This window comes from Macaca nemestrina, unplaced genomic scaffold (assembly GCF_043159975.1).
Source record: "Macaca nemestrina isolate mMacNem1 unplaced genomic scaffold, mMacNem.hap1 Scaffold_135, whole genome shotgun sequence".
In the NCBI taxonomy this organism is placed as follows: Eukaryota; Metazoa; Chordata; class Mammalia; order Primates; family Cercopithecidae; genus Macaca; species Macaca nemestrina.
Window position 1 is genome coordinate 38,214 of NW_027257618.1, and position 13,691 is coordinate 51,904.

Consider the following 13,691-nt stretch of genomic DNA (forward strand, 5'->3'; position numbering starts at 1 on the left):
TAATGTATGCAATCCTCATGAGAATTTTTATTAAAGCAATCGCAACGACTGGGTTTTGTGAAACCAGTGTTTTATGTGTATATTACTTGCACTCACAATGAGCTTTGTCTTCTAAATATTTCATGTTTCAGATTAGCAGTGGAATCATGCCCTGGAGTAGTTTTACTTTTCCGCTTTTATTTTTGGCTAAGGTAAAGTTGAGAACATTGTGATATTAGGTGTAATGAGCCCTTTTAGCTTCTTCTATGTCTGTTTTCCTTTAAGCCAGAACCAGCAGACGGATACCAGTTTGTGAGCACCTGGCATCTCCCAGGCCTTTCCTGGGTCTTCCCTCAGCTGTCTCGTGGACAGAGCAGTCACTCGTGGAACGTGAACCTGAGAATTTGTGCGTGGAATTAAGTAAATGTCATAGCTCTCTTCTGTGACGAACGGAATCACATTAAGCCCAGTAAATTGTAACAGCAGGTTTTGCACATGCAAAGCATTGAACACCAGGACAGGTAACCAGGCTGCGACGCTTCTGGTCCTGCACAAGACCTCCGGTATCACAGCACATTTAATAAATTGGCTGCATTGAGTGCTTGAAAACGTTGTGTATGTACCATGTCCGTGATTTTCGAGGGCCTGGAAAAACACCTCTGTGGTTATAGCAATCTTGATCGTTGGGAGCTTAAGGTTAGTACTGGGGCAGACTGTGTTTTAAAGAATCAAGGTCTCTCGAGTATGTTTCGGTTTTCCCATGAAGAAGAAAGATGTTAGCTGTTCTTTCCTGGACTGTGGCTATCAGAGTGCCCCACCACGGTCACTCACACGTTTACTTCATTTTCATTTAACCGGGCTGGGCTTGGGCCAGAGTACTTCGGTTGTCAAATGTCATATGAGGCTGAGGAACTGTCTTCTGCTTCATCGTTGGCACATGGAAATACTGTTTTTCAAAGCATACTCTACTCTCTCATTTGTGTTTATATAAAATAATGGAATGGTTATTTTAACTGCAGTTTCCTATGCTTGCTTATTTAATTGCGGAAAGATAATGGTTTTATTTTGCTAAAATCTGTGCTAGGAATTGTGCAAAATCTTTGTGAAATGCCCATTTTACTAGCTTAAGTTATAGATCTTTGTATAGAAAAGAAAAAGCCTATTGCTACAAGGAGCATTGTCTTTACCGATGCAAAAAGCTTTAGGCTTATTGGCCGTGTAGTCAGTAAAATGCATTAGAATGTGGCGAACATTGAGAAAAGCATTGAAGTTTTAAAATCTGCTATGCAGTTTTCTTCAACTCCCTCGCAAGATACTTAATTTGAATAAAAGACAGAATAAAGTGTTCCCATTGAGGAAAGGGGCAAGAGGACTGTTGAGAATGTGTTCTGAACCTGAGCAGTCCTGCCACGCTCATCTGTGATGTGGTGGTGTCCATGGTATCACTTTTACAGAACTTTAAGAATGCTGCTTCTGTGAATAAAATACATTTATTCTTAGCGTTTCAGTTTTGAGTTTTGAGAAGTGTAAAAAGTGTTAATGGTTTCTTTCCCTTACAGAATTTGCTTGTTCTTTTTTTTTTTTTTTTTTTTTTTAATGCCTACAAGACTGTGAAGCACATTAGTCACTTAAAAAGAAAACAAAACAAAAAAGGGCCGGGCGTGATGGCTCACGTCTGTAATCCCAGCCCTTTGGGAGGCCGAGGCGGGTGGATTGCTTGAGCCTGGGAGCTTGAGACCCAGGGAACCGGCCTGGGCAACCTGGTGAAATCCCGTGTCTACAGAAAACACACAAATTAGTTGGGCGTGATGACTGCACACCTGTAGTCCTGGCTACTCCAGAGGCTGAAGAGAATCGCTTGAGCCTGGGAGGTGGACCTTGCAGTGAGTGGAGATCACGCCCTTACTGTCAAGCCTTGTTGACAGAGTTTGGACCCTGGCTGATAAACAGCAACGTTCATAACGTATGGGTGAACTGCCCGGCTGCTCTGTCTAGAGTAGAATAAATCCAATTATGTTTTTGTCTTTTATTAGCATTGAAATTTTCTTAATCATCCCTTTGTTTTCATTACATTGTAGCAATATATTGCTGCTTAGAGTCTGGAACAAGTAGGCTTCTCTGGATCAGGTTCTTACTGGATTGCTAAAACTTAGAATGATTTTTCCCCTCCTTGGATGTGACTTATAGAACTTTGCCTTTTGAGGTGATGTGTTGCATTTGATAGCGGACACAGGAACGCCCAAAGAATTCACTTACGGGGCTAAAATGTACGTACTTTGTAGTGTTTCCCTCCTAGAATGAAAACGGTACCTCTCATTTGTGGGTCGATGATGCTATTTGCTGAAAACAATTTAAATTTTATTTATTTTAATTTTTTGAGACAGAGCCTTGCTCTGTCGCCCAGGCTGGAGTGCAGTGGCACGATCTCGGCTCACTGCAAACTCCACCTCCCAGCTTCACGCCATTCTCCTGCCTCAGCCTCCAGAGTACGTGGGACTACAGGTGCCCGCTACCATGCCTGGCTAATTTTTTTTTTTGGTAGAGAAGGGGGTTTCACCGTGTTAGCCAGAATGGTCTCGATCTCCTGACCTTGTGATCCACCTGCCTCGTCCTCCCAAAGTGCTGGGATTGCAAGCGTGAGCCGCCGCACCCGACCGAAAACATGTTTCTTTACTGCCTCAGTCCTCAGTTGGGTAGTCTGTTCTTTGTAAGACATTCAGGGAGCGGGGACATCTTGAGTCTTGAAAGGCGCTCTCTGTGAGATGGGAATCTTCCGGCTGCTTATTTAGGGAATCCTGCTGGTTGTCATTTACTGTAGAGTGCAGTTTCCTGGCTGCCCTGGTCTTTGAGGGGAGGGAGACTGAGGGGTCATTTTCCGACCTGGACCAATGTGTTTATTAAACCTGGCTTGTGTATCATTTGGATCTTTTCATGAAGGAAAAGCCACATCTGTGACTTTAAGATGAGTGGAAGTCATGTTAAAATATATATATATATATTTATATATGAAATATATATAAATATATAAATATATATAAATATATATAAATATATATATATATATATATATATATATATATTCTGGCTACTATGGAGAAGTTTTGTCCTTGTGACCTGTGAATACAGTCACAGGAGAGCAGAATGTTCACGGTGTGGGTGCTTACAGTGTACATCCAGAGTCACATTCTTCACTAGTATTACGTTAAAAAGTGACAAATAAGAGAAAAATATTTTGCTCATTACAACGTCGGTAAGAAGCTGGCAGCACTCTTGTTTTTGGAGGGGTGTGAAGGGAATATTGAGAAAGTGTCATCAACATTAGACTCGCCCACTCTGCAAATCCTGTGCCAGCTGGAGTGAGGACCCCGTGATGGAAAGATGCACCCCTGTTCCCGGAAGGAGTTGAATCTTTGTAGCGCTCAGGACGCATGGTTCATCTCTGTATAAAGGCAGAGTGTGAAACGCCGTGGAGGCTGAGAGAAGCGATGTGGTTAGCAAGTATGAGTGAGACGTTTGGGGCTTGTTAGCACCTGGCGTGTGTGCAGCAAGCTTTGCTATCTGCACATGTGTGATTCTTAGAACACTGGCGTCTGGAACCGTGGGGGCTGTCGAGGGCCCCAGATCCCGGCGGGCTGAGGAGTTCCCTGTTACCACCAGGATAACCGTGATTTTGAAGGCTGTCACTCAATCCCAAGTCCTGGAAGGGGCTCCTTTCAGAGAGGAAAACACCCCTAGAGCCTCGGGCAGAATTCAGTGATTTTTCTTATAATGTTGCTTAGATTTCGCAAACATGAAACCAAGAACATATTTCAGAATGCTTATGGTTCTTCTGTAACCATGGAAACAAAGTAAGTTGCAGTCGATGGACAGTTTGCGGAAGCTGAACTGCCTACATCGTGAGCACGGCGCTCTCCCTACCGCCCTGGGCCTTGCTCCGGCTTGCTGGGGAGGCTTTGCAGGGCCTCTTGGCTGGGATACCTCTCTCATGTCCCATGTTGCTACTCCTGGTCACAGCCATACTGCTGGGCACCTGCGACGTGAGGACACTGAGTGGACACGGAGCCGCGGGGCAGCAGTTGGTCAGGAGGTGGCATCCACTTGGTCCGAAACAGGTTTCTGTTCATTAAGAATGATCATTGCAATAAAAACAGAGTGAAAGAAACCTCTACTGACCTGAGAATGCGTCAGCTGAGTTCCATAGGGAAGTGCAGTGAGGAAGGTGAGGGCTGAAAGGAAATGAGGGAGGGAGAGGAAAGGAGAGAAGGGAAGCAAAAGGGGGAGGGCGGATGGGAGTGAAGAGGGAGATGGAGGAGGAAGAAGAGAGAGGGCGGTGGGCAGGAGCCTGGGAAATGTGTCCCAGAGCCGGTTCCTGACCGTCGTGGGTGCGTCAGAGCTGATCTTCCAGGAGAGGTGGCCTGGGAGGGTTGACCCTTAGGAAGTGAGGGCCGGGGGAGCTGATTTTTTGGCCCTCAGCGGGGCTGTTGTTGACCTGAGATACAGTCGATAGTTTTCCTGAAGAGATCGTCTGCACAGCCACCGTTTGCTGCCAGGTTGGAGACAGAAGTGCTCCTCCCCATGGATTCTTTCTAGTTTGTGGATTTTTCCCAGTTTACCTGAGCAGCCTGTCAGTGGAAATGTCGGGGATTACTAACATGTCTCCATCCTACAGAGCAGTCGACCAGCTTCCGATCCTGTAGTTGTTGGGGGCACCATTCCGGTCCTGTCAGTGCCGGCCCAGCGTGGAAGCCGCAGCCCGAGGCGCTGGGAAACCTGCGGGGCTCTCACTGCCAGGGTTCTGATGGGAATCGAGCGCTGGAAGAAAGATGTCCTTAGGGCAGAGCCTGGCGAGGAGGGGGTGCTGCTGTTGCAGCAGTACATGGAATTTCAAATGACAAATGAAACAAGCTTTTAATTATGACCAGAGCCCTATGCTCTGCGTTTCTTCAAATGGAAATGTTGTGCTGAAATGAAATTGCTGTTAATCGGTTGCCTCATGCAAGACGCAAGACGGAGGGCTGGGAGCAAAGTAGAACGTGGACTTATCTACAAAGCTTCCTCCTCTCAGACTATCATCAGCTGGATGGTGCTACACAGGAATATGTGAGAATTCGTGTGAGAAAGGTGATGGGTGCAGACCTGTGTGACCGGCAGGTGTGGGGGAGGTTTGAGAGAAGCTTTTGGCTGAAGTGATGTCAGATGCAGGAGCTGAAGTGTGATGTCTGTCTGGATGGAAGAGCACACACGCCTCTGGGCTGCGGGAAACAGATAAAGGAGGAGGTGGACAGACGTGAGTCGTGTCTTAGGAATGGTAGCAATTCAGGCAGACCCAGGATCAGGCTCCCACGGGGGAGGAGTGGATATCAGGACCCAGGGAGCGTGGGGCGGGGGTCATGCCCAGGCCTCTGCGGGTCTTGCTCTTGTGTCAGCAGGGCCCTGTGCTTGCCCTCCTTAAAACTTTCCTGATCCATAAAACGGGCACGACAAAATCCACCTTGTGACACTGAAGCTTAAATGAGATGATGTACATGGTGTCTTCCTTCCCTTCCTGACACATCCTAGACTCACAGCTATGGTAGCAGCGACAGACTGGATGGAATGCTGGAGCCGCTTTGCGCCTGGTGAAGCCACATGGATTTGTGCAGTGCTGGCGACTGTCTCTGAAAGCCTTTGGTCATGGCAGTGGCAGCCTGGAGTGGCTCTTGGCATACTTGAGTCTGTGGAGTGCAAGGTTGACTGGAGCTCCGAGGCCATTGATACTATCCAGGGGTGAGCTGATGAGGCCCTAAAACATGGGGGGAAGGCCGAGAGGACTTGGCTGCCAGAAGTATTGTAGATTTCTGGCTTTGAGAACTTGCTGACTTATGGACATAGGAAGGTAAACCCAGATGGCTCCAAAATTGTAAGTCCAGAAGAAAGGTGGGAGGGTACAATTGCTGACTAGGTCATGGTTGCCCTGTCCCTTTGTTTCTGGCCATCGTTTCTCCTCCCTGCCCCTGCCTTTGTGGGCTGGAGGGCCTGAGCCTGCACAGTGGTCTATTTCATGATGACAATGGCCGATTATTACCCTGCAGTAAGAAGTCTCTCCATTTTATTTGGCAGCAGTAGTTAAATAAATTTAAGGAGTGATGGTGTAGTAGTATTTGTTTTGTTTGTGCTTTTTTTTTTTTTTTTTAGTGTCATTTAACTGAATGTTATTTCCAATTTCACTGATCACTTTGAGAGGCCAAAACATGCTTTGATTTGTTATTTTGTGTTTGAGCTAGTTTATTGCCTCACAGGAATGCCAAGTATTCTGTTGTCACACATCATTAAGTATCTCAAATTGTGTTACTATAATACTTAGCTGAATTACCTCCCTTATTTTGGCTTTTAAAAATCTAAAATCTGTGTGAAACACAGGATGGTGCATCTCCATTGAGGGTTGTTGAGAAGTGTGACTTTTGCTGGCATGCTTGAGAATCAGTGACATTATTTTATAGAAACACTTTGTAACTGACAGCAAAGCTAGAAGCTCCTGTAAAGGGCAGAGTAGGCAACGTGTTATGCTTTTAGGGCCACAGAAGTCTCTGCATATATGTCTTTTGTGAAAACTTCAACGTGTAAAAATCCATGTCCAAGGCTCGGTCGGGGATCATGGTTTGCAGACCCTTAACAGCAGCTTAGCTAAAAGCTGGTCTCCCATGCGGTGAGCAGGAGCCTACCTCATTGCTTCAGCCAGAAAGATGCTGCCCTCATGCTGAAATTTACTTCAAACAAACTTGAAAGCTCTGGCACCGCTGCTCATTTCCATACTGTTGCAGGCTATCTAAAATACGGAGGATGCCGTGGCGTTTTGATTTTGTTACTCCTCTTGAACGGCTCTGAGATGGCTCATCATGAGTTAGACATTTGCAGAAATGATCAAGCAGAGCTGCAGTCATCTTGCAGATAAAGTGAAGTTTTTTCTGAAAACTCATTACAGGCTTAAATTTCTGATCCCATTCCATCCACTGATCTTGTATGATTGGTTTCTTTTTGTACCCATTTGGGTCTATGAAGCGTCTCCCCACCGTGGTAGAAATTTAGCTCTGATTTTGTGCATGAGTCGGTATCCTCACTCCTCATCTGCGAGGAGAAAGTGCTGCAGGTCCTGTGTGGTTTCCATCCCCTCCCTGCACGCGGATGGATTGGGAGGTATTTGTGGTGTGTGAACTTGCTACACCCAGAGCCTTCTGCTTCATTCCCTGGACCGCTTTCCTCCCTCCTCCCTCCTGACTCACTCCCCTGCACCACACTTCTCCCTCCTGGTTCACTCCTTGGGCCGAACTCCACCCTCCTCCCTCCTGGTTCACTGCCCTGGGCCCCCACGCCTCCCTCCTTGTTCACTCCCCTGAGCCCCCACGCCTCCCTCATAGTTCACTCCCCAGGGCCCCCACTCCTCCCTACTCTCCTGGGCCACATTCCTCCCTCCTGGTTCACTCCCCTGGGTCCCCAATCCTCCCTCTTGGGGGCTTGGTAGTTTCTGATGTGCTTGTGCCAGCACGATAAGGCTGAGTGGCAGCTCCAGGGCTGCGGCTGCTCACGCAGCTGTGGCATGAGTGCAGAGAACTGCGGGGATGCAGCTGCCCTTGCTGTGATGCTTCGAGTGTCATAGTCGATATTGGAAACTGGGTGGGATGTGGATGTCCCAGGAAGGGACAGGAGCCTCCCCTCAGCCTCTGTCAAACAGTTCTCAGCCAGGCGTGGTGGCTCACGCCTGTAATCCCAGCACTTTGGGAGACCGGGGCGGGCAGATCACCTGAGGTCAGGAGTTGGAGACCAGCTTGGCCAATGTGGTAATTTTTGACGCATTAAGGATTAAGGAAAATGACTCACACTAGTTTGCCTTGCTTTTTAATTGATAATTGGTGTACCCCAGTAGTCTGAACTTGTTAAGCAACCATTCTTACCGAAAGACTAATCTTTAAAAGTCTCTTCCTCTGGACACGTCTTTGGCTGCTGTAATCAAATGCAATGTAATCAGCACTGGTTAATGGCTTTCCTTGCTTGGCTAACAAATGCTCCTCAAAAGCTTTGATTTCTTGTTATTTTCATTTATAATTATGTTTTAAGCCTTCTAAATTTTCTAGCTTTCCTGCGAGTTGGGAATAACTGTGATGGGTGCTTAGTTTGGGATGTTGACATACACTCTATGCCCAGCTACTATGCCATTGTGTGAACACTGATTTCTCACTTTCTCATGAAGACTGATTTCACCTAGTTTGGTAAATTCTATTAATTTTAAGGAAGGGGGTGGAATGCAACTGCTGTTAGGAGGCTTTTCTAAGGATCGAGGAAATGTTGCCATGATTATTACCATTACAGAAGGAACATAAAAATGCGTGCTGTCTTCAGTCATGATGAATCTGTAAGTCCGCATCTGTGACTGCAGAAAACGGCAGCCCCAAATCCTAAAATCGTGTGGATGCACCAAGCCCATCTGCAGGGCACTGTGGAGCAGCCTGCATTAGCCGAAGTTAGCCCACAAGCCCTGAGGGATGGTGTCTGAGTTATGATAAGGCTCTGACTTGGGATTAAACAGGCCTCCAAATAGTGTGATATTCTAAACAAAAACATGATACTGCCCAGGGAGCCCAGTGGGCACCTGTAGGCAGTGTAGGTGAGAAAAGGTTCCAAAGAAGATTCCTGCAGCTCAGCTAGGAGGATTCTGTAAGGCAGTAGACACATCAATGTTCACATAGGAGTGTTGAGCTATATTCATTCCTTTTAAGCAGCCAGGCTTGTGTGTGTTTTTAGGGGCACTCACATGGCGCCCTTTCCACCCTCACTGCTGGTTGTGCCTGTTTGATGTTGCGTACTTCTGTGTTAAGTGTGTCCACTCTCCAAATGTATCTCTGTCTCTAGAATATTTTAGAGTAAACCATTTATTGTTTAAACGCTTGTTTTTAGTGAGGAAGAAATCTTTAAAATGGGCCATACAGACCCTGCTATAAATGTTGAACAATGGCAGGTGTAATGTTTAACACGTAGTGTTTAAAGTAGAAGACAGTTTAATTTAGAAATCCTGTTGGAATGCCAACTTAAATTACGACCATCTGTACACATATGGAAAAGAATGAGAGTGAAGGTACAGAATTGGAATTTTGTCTATTTTGTAGAGATTCTGTAATGTATCAGGTACAAGTCTCACTTCATGATTTAAATGCATGAAACTGAAATTAGAAAACTTGACAAAAACATGCCTTTGAATAGTGAGCCTTTATCCTCCTTGAAATAGTGATTCATTCACTAAAACGTCCACCTGCAACTTTGTCAAATACATTTGTTGCATTAGTCCTCAAGTGAGCTCAGTTTTCCAGACAGACAGATTATTACTGTTTAAAGTTTGTCCTGATGATGTTGGTGAACAGGGAAAATCCTTTGACGTGGATCCTCTGTGTGTGTTACACATCAGACGCGGCCTGCCCAACCCTCTGCCTGTAACTGGGAACCTTGACTGTCAGGATCATTGTAGAGAACCTTGAGGAAAGCAAAACAAGCCTCTGGAGTAGCAAAAGATGTAGCTGATTTCATGCAATAAAACTTACACATTTTTCTTTAAAATGCTTCCTTCGGAACGTCAGCTTGCTGACTATCTTAGAATCGCTGTAGTCCGCTGACAGCAGTCGTGGGAACAGGTGCATGGCCTGGCTGATGCAGGAGGGTCTCAGAGTGGAGCCACACTCCTGACACTGAAGGAGGGGCTGGAGCCATCACGCTCGTGACTCGTGCAGATGGCCTTGGCTGACCTCCAGAAGAGAAAACGTCAGTATCCAAGGAGGAAAAAGTCTATTAATTTCATGAGTGTTTGCCTTCGCAATGGCTAATATCCTGAGTTTGTGGCACCTGCTGTCTCTGGAATGAGGAGTCTTCCCTTCCTGGCAGACAAGCTCTAGATGGGAACAGGAGCTGTGATTGCTGGATTGAAGAGATTTCCTTCTTGGGGAGGTGGCCTTCGAGCCTGACATGAAGGAAGCTGTGACTGGCGGGAAAGGGCCTTGGAGACAGTGTATTTACCAGGAGGGTCGGTGACTGAGAACCATCCTGTTCCGAGTGTTGCCATTCTGGTTCTAGAGTAAACTTGGGGAGAAACAACAGCCAAAAGCCCCGAGGAATATTCTGTGATGTTGATCACGTTTGGTAGATTTGTTGCTGAGACTGTGAAATGAGAAGCCCTGGAGGTGCAGGTCTATCAGGCCATGCGACGTGAGACAGCTGCTGCTTCAGGGGTTGGAGTCCCCGTGCCAGAGGCTCAGTCCTGCAGAGACTTCTGCACAGTGGGCAACTGATGCCTCCGGTTGATTGTGAGTCCCCCAGATGAATACCCATGAAAGGTACCGTGTCAGCAAAGAGTCAAACTCTGTGAAGCATTTGGAGATTTATTCTGAGCCAAATGAGTTACCATGGCCCTTGATACTGCCCTCAGGAGATCCTAAGAACATATTCCCAAGGTGGTCAGAGCCCAGCCTGGTTTTATAGCTTTTAGGGAGACATAAGACAATCAATCAAATAAATGTAAGATGTACATGGGTTTGGTCTGGAAAGGTGGGACAACTGGAAGCAGGGGTGTCCAGGTCATAGGTAGATTTGAAAATTTCCTGATTGACAGTTGGTTAAGAGAGTTGTCAGATAAGGGGTTGTGGAGACCAAGGCTTTGTCATGTGGAGGAAATCCTCCAGGTAGCTTTGGAGAGAATAGATTGCAAATGTTTCCCATCAGACTAAGCGTCTAAGTTCTGTCTAATTCCAGAAGGGAGGTGGGGTGATGAGGCAAGTCCGACCCCCCAGCAATCATGGCCTGGACTAGTTTTTCAGATTAGCTTTGGAATGCCCTTGACAAAAGCCGGGGCTGTTCAGATGGGCAAAGGGGCTTCGAATTCTAATGTTTTTAAAACCAGAAAGTGATTGTGTTTTTTTCTGTGGATAACAGCTAGTGTAGTAATTAATATTTTATTAGCAGATTAATTTGGAAGTCAATGTGTTTTCAAGTATGTTAATTATTAAGTCATCAACAAACAGAGAAGGGCTTACTTTGAAACCAGCCTGAGACTCAAGAGGCTCATCAAAGAAAACGATGGACTTGGGAGAACTGATTCACGAGTTTACTGCGCCAAGTTTCAGGCATTATGAGAAGTCTGTGCTGATACATTGTGACTTGAGAACTTAAATCTTGATGGACTCTTAAGAGTGAGGCTTTTTTTTTTCTTTTCTTTTTAAATGGTCAGTGTTTCTGTCTCCTGTGTTTTGTCTTCCAGCCGCTGAGCACTTTAGCTTTGTGTTCACGTGGCCTTGTTCTCCGAACCACCTGCTTTGTGGCTCCTCTGTCCTGCCCACCTTGATCGCGTCTTCCCTGCCCCGTGGGTTTTATCCCGAGGACTGTTCTCCGCTGTGGGGAGGGGAGGATCAGTGGACACTGGCTTTACCGACTCATTTTCTGTGTAGCTCCCAGTTTCTCAAATTCTTAATTGTCTTGGATTCCCTGTGAAACTGGGAGTCAGGCCTTGGGCGCAGTGCTGGGTGGCCTTGGGCGCAGTACTGGGGCAGGAGGGAGAGATGAGAACAGGAAGGATGGGTTTGTCAGGGGAAGGAACCCCTTGCCAAATTCCTGTGTCTGTTTTAGGTTAAAGATGAATGGCCGGATGGTGGATGTCTCACCTGCTGTGGCTGGACCTCGCTGTGCTGAACCCTGAGCAGGGGCCCCAGCAGCTGCCTCCTGCCAGGCCGGGGCCACAGGGCTGGGCTTCTGCCTCTGGGAGGGCTCGTGCCAAGGTGCAAGGGTCTGCACCGCTCGTGTGTGACCTGAGGGGCATGTGGGAAGCTTTTCTGTGCTCCTCACCTGGGAGAAGTTGAGCTCATCTGGGCTAGAGCCTCTGGGGAGGTAGGAAGGCAGAGGCCTGGAATTCCTGCTTTCCCCAGACAGCAAGAAAGCTCAGCGTTGCACCTGCTCTGAGATGCCCTCAGCAGCCATATATAGTTGATTTTAACATGACGGAAGGTGCCAATTAACCCGGCTCTGTGGAGAGCTTTGAGGATTCCAGGCCCTGGGCCCCGGGCTTTTTAATATGTTCCTTCCTGAACAAAAAAGAACAAAAGATCCCTGTGGCTGATGTCGACTGCGTGGGGTAGGACATGCTGAGCTTGGGTGGGGCTTGCCCCTGAGTTTCCTTGGTGCTCCTCCCAGCCCCAACGGACACCAGCCTCTCCAGGCCGAGGCTTGTCCTGTTTAGACCCTCGTTGGTGGGGTCTGTGGTCCTGGATCGAGGGCCCAAGCACTTCTTTCATTATTATAAATGATTCACCAGAGATGCGCGGCTGTGCCCAAACCTCTCACGAGCATGAGATACAGCCAGTGTCGCTGCCGCAAGCTCATAATTCTAGTGGAAAGAGGAAATTTTACTTTTAATGTGCTCGTGTGACTCAGATGCAAATATTCAATTCCCATTAAACTTTCAAGACCTTGAGATCCTCTGAGATTCCTTGGGAAGCCGTTCCTTGGCCCCACGACTAACTCTCCTGTGGAAGGAGGCTGGGGTGGTCCGCGGGGTCTGGGATCCTGCTGCGTTCTCCAGGATTCCTTAGGTTTCATCATTAGTCCCAGCTCTTCAGCAGGTGGAGCTGATTGACTCTGACATTTCCATTATATTGTTCTTGTGTTGCCTCAGTTAACTTAGAATAATCAGTGTTTACCAGAAATAATTGATGGCGAGATGGGAATTATTGGCGATTCCCTGACATAGGCAGCCTGTATAGATAAGCGTGTTACACGGTGTCTAATTTCTGAGATGTTGGTCCACACCTTCTCAGGAACACACTTTGAGGGGTAGATTCCTGTGCAGGAGAAGCTGCTTTTCCCCGAGACGCGGTGGCGGCTCCTGCACTGGCATGGCAGGGTGGCTGTGTGACTGGGCAGGGCTGGACATGCTCCTGCGCTGGGCGCCCACCTCCGCCCTACATCTGTGTCGAGGGTGCCTGCCTTTGTTCCCCCAGGTCGAACTCATAGAATTGTATACCTTCCTGACACATTCCTGCATAGAGATGATTAGATCTGGGGGCTGAATCTCAATCTGACATGCATGTAGGTAAATTATTGACGTGAATGACTTGGGTCCTCCACCTTCAGGGTCAGGAGGCACGAGGTGGGTTTGGAGACAGCTGCCTGGCTTCAGGAAGTTTCTCTCAGAGCCTGTTTCTTTCTCTAGCAAAGTAAATGATGCCTACCTCACCGGGCTTAACACACGCTCAGTACTCAGATGCTGTCTGATCTTTGTTATAGTTAGTATTTGGGGAACAGCGTGGCTGGTAAGAAAATGTGTTATCTTTACAATTTATACAATGTCATACAAGGCAAGCGTGAAACCGGGACACTACCTTAATCTGAAGATGCTGGTGCTTAGTCTTCTCCTCAAGCATTTTGTTGTCATTCTGGCGTGTGTCAGCCAAGTCATATGACGGTACCGCGTGCGTGATGCCAGCTCAGTTACCTTGGAATGGGGAACCTGAGGCTGCCAGGGAGCATCCCTCCTGCCTCCAGTCCTCGGGGGTTTCTCTCTCTCTCTCCTTTCCTCTGTCCCTCCCTATCCCCCAATCTTCCTCACCACTCCTGCTCCCCTCCCTACCCTCCTCACTTACTCTACAACAGAGGTCCAGACTTTGACAAATCCCAGCTGGGCCTATTTATCGCTTGGCTGGGAAAGC

At 47.3% G+C, this 13,691-nt stretch overlaps 1 protein-coding gene across 3 annotated transcripts in view; it reads left to right on the forward strand.

The window, feature by feature from the left end:
* The window catches only part of LOC139361286 (disco-interacting protein 2 homolog C-like), a 115,119-nt gene that overhangs the window by 31,382 nt on the left and 70,046 nt on the right, over positions 1–13,691 (forward strand). Inside the window, exon 1 of one of the 3 annotated variants that reach the window (XM_071089904.1) lies at positions 8,371–11,183. The exons of the other annotated variants lie outside the window; for them this stretch is intronic. The gene's annotated coding sequence lies outside the window, so the exon portion shown is untranslated. Of the gene's footprint in view, positions 1–8,370; positions 11,184–13,691 lie in introns of those variants that run through there. 3 annotated transcript variants of the gene reach the window in all.